The following is a 2923-nucleotide window of genomic DNA, read 5'->3' as shown; positions in this document are numbered from 1 at the left end:
GCCAGAGTCCTCAAACTGCATTCCTCTGGGGCTAGAGTCCTCAAACTGCGTACCTCTAGGGCCAGAGTCTTCAAACTGCATACCTCTAGGGCTGGAGTCCTCAAACTGCGTACCTCTAGGGCTGGAGTCCTCAAACTGCGTACCTCTAGGGCTAGAGTCCTCAAACTGCGTTCCTCTAGGGCCAGAGTCTTCAAACTGCGTACCTCTAGGGCTAGAGTCCTCAAACTGCGTACGTCTAGGGCCAGAGTCCTCAAACTGCGTTCCTCTAGGGCCAGAGTCCTCAAACTGTGTTCCTCTAGAGTCCTGCAGCTGTTAGATGTGCCCCTTGTTATGCACGCCTACATTCATTGGCTAAACTACCTTAGCACCATGCAGTCTTACATTTTAAAGCTGTCTGGATGCAACATCAGAGCTTGAGCTCCTCAGCCTGTTTGCACATCAGACATGCTACCCAACCGTTCCTGATGCTGGGGGTCCTTACAGTGTAATAGATGGAGAAATTCATAGCAGATATTAGATGTGAGGACATAAACCTGCAGCAGCTGCTGGCTACAGACAGGCAGACCACAGTCAGACAGACAGACAGAGAACTTTACCGTCATCATATGCTGACATTACATTTATTGCTCAAAGTGTAAAAGTTTATAGTCAAATAAAAATAAATATTTAAAAGGAAAATCTGTAAATGTATAACTAAGTAAATGAATTTCAGTTCATGTATAGAAGCTCCTCTTCAGCTGGAGCCTCCTGCTCTCCACATGAAGCTGCAGGATGCGACGTTTATTCAATATTTTTACTGTGGACCTGCTGTCATCTGGACAAATATTCTGCTCTGTCAGACACAACCAATCAGAGCGGGAAGAGGGTCTGAGCGCTGGCAGTCATCCTCATGTAGGCGCTGCTCTGCCCCGGTTTTAAGTTGCTTCTCCACCATTAGCATATTTAGAAGCATGAACATGAGTTGATTGACAGCGCTAAGACCCTCCTCCTGACTGGGTGTTTGGACTGGTTGTTCTCTTATCTGTGGTTGTGACGCTTCACCTTTTACAGCAGGGGGCGCTGCTGCATGGCGGCTCGGCTCCTGACTGCCCTCTGGTGGCAACACACTGGACCGTCTGCTCCCTGAGACTTCCAGCCAAGCTGAGGCACATTCCCGGAGGATTCCCGGAGGATTCCCGGCTCAGGATGAGGAAAGTCAGACCGGCGGCATTCTGGGAGTGAGAGACTGTTGGATTAGAGGCGTCTGGATAATCCCTCCATGGCCGCCTGGGATTACAGAGAGCCAGACGGAGAGAGCAAGTTAATCTGACCGCCGTCGCTCTGGGATACAGGCCGCCATGTTGGCCTCCTTTACTCCTTGTTCCTCATTGTTCCTCCTCCATGTTCCTCATTGTTCCTCCTTGTTCCTCCATGTTCCTCATTGTTCCTCCTCCACGTTCCTCCCTGTTCCTCCACGTTCCTCCCTGTTCCTCCATGTTCCTCATTGTTCCTCCTCCATGTTCCTCCCTGTTCCTCCTCCATGTTCCTCATTGTTCCTCCTCCCTGTTCCTCCTCCATGTTCCTCCTCCATGTTCCTCCATGTTCCTCCATGTTCCTCCTCCTTCTTCCTCCTCCCTGTTCCTCCATGTTCCTCCTCCTTGTTCCTCCCTGTTCCTCCTCCCTGTTCCTCCTCCTTGTTCCTCATTGTTCCTCCTCCATGTTCCTCCCTGTTCCTCCTCCATGTTCCTCCTCCATGTTCCTCCTCCCTGTTCCTCCATGTTCCTCCCTGTTCCTCCTACCTGTTCCTCCTCCATGTTCCTCCTCCTTCTTCCTCCTCCATGTTCCTCCTCCATGTTCCTCCACGTTCCTCCATGTTCCTCCTCCTCCTCCTCCTCAGGTTCTCCTGGTCCAGCCTCCTGACCCGGTTCTGTTCGGGTTCCCAGCAGCTCAGTTCTCTGCAGCAGAACCTTTTGCCTGTTTGTGCGGTTATATTTAGAGCGGCTCTGATTTCCCGCCTGGATCCGCTCTCTGTCTCTCTGTCTCTCTGTCTCTCCGTCTCTCCGTCTCTCCGTCTCTCTGTCTCTCTGTCTCTCTGTCTCTCCGTCTCTCTGTCTCTCTGTCTCTCCGTCTCTCCGTCTCTCTGCTCTCCGTCTCTCCGTCTCTCCGTCTCTCCGTCTCTTGATGCGAGCGGCGGCGCGTCTTTCATGCGGCGCTGCCTGCATCCCAGCAGGCCTCTCAGACTGACGGCGCTCGCAGGTTTCAGAGCAGGTGAAATATGAAGGAAGCGCTTCGTGTGAACTCATTCTGTCACTTCTGCTTCTGTTCCTCATGTTATTCTAATCATATTCATGAAGTATTAATGTTTCAGCAAACATCCCTGAACAAACCCAGCCTGTCACACAGCCAGCCGTTTAACACGCTGCCTTTAAAGAGACGCGGGAAATAAATAAAAAACGGACAACATCCGCTGTTAACGTTTCTATCTGCCAGGTTTACGGAAACCATTTAAATCAGAGAAAGGAAACCGAATAAACTGGGCGTGAAGGAAGGAGCCAAATCTGCAGAAATCAGACATAAACTCATTATAAAGATATTTGGTTAAAGCCGAAATGTCTCCTTGTTTCAGTGACAGAAACACGGAGAGGCAGATCGTTTAGATCTGATTATAAAGATTCTGTTTCACTCAGGGTGCAAGTTTAACACAAAGCTGCTGCAGTTTAAGGGTGTCAGGGAGCCTTACTGCATGCTAGCGATAGCCCACATGCTAGCGATAGTCCACATGGTAGCGATAGCCCACATGCTAGCGATAGCCCACATGCTAGCGATAGCCCACATGCTAGCGATAGCCCACATGGTAGCGATAGTCCACATGCTAGCGATAGCCCACATGGTAGCGATAGCCCACATGGTAGCGATAGTCCACATGGTAGCGATAGCCCACATG

The 2923-nt window shown here is 50.6% G+C and overlaps 1 protein-coding gene across 5 annotated transcripts in view; it reads right to left on the bottom strand.

The window, feature by feature from the left end:
- grin1b (glutamate receptor, ionotropic, N-methyl D-aspartate 1b) overlaps positions 1 to 2923 on the bottom strand; it is a 61676-nt gene that overhangs the window by 54226 nt on the left and 4527 nt on the right. The window lies entirely within an intron of this gene.

This window comes from Poecilia reticulata, unplaced genomic scaffold, assembly GCF_000633615.1.
Source record: "Poecilia reticulata strain Guanapo unplaced genomic scaffold, Guppy_female_1.0+MT scaffold_257, whole genome shotgun sequence".
NCBI lineage: Eukaryota > Metazoa > Chordata > Actinopteri > Cyprinodontiformes > Poeciliidae > Poecilia > Poecilia reticulata.
The sequence above is the reverse complement of the archived record's forward strand: the minus strand, read 5'-3'. Positions and strand labels throughout refer to the sequence as shown.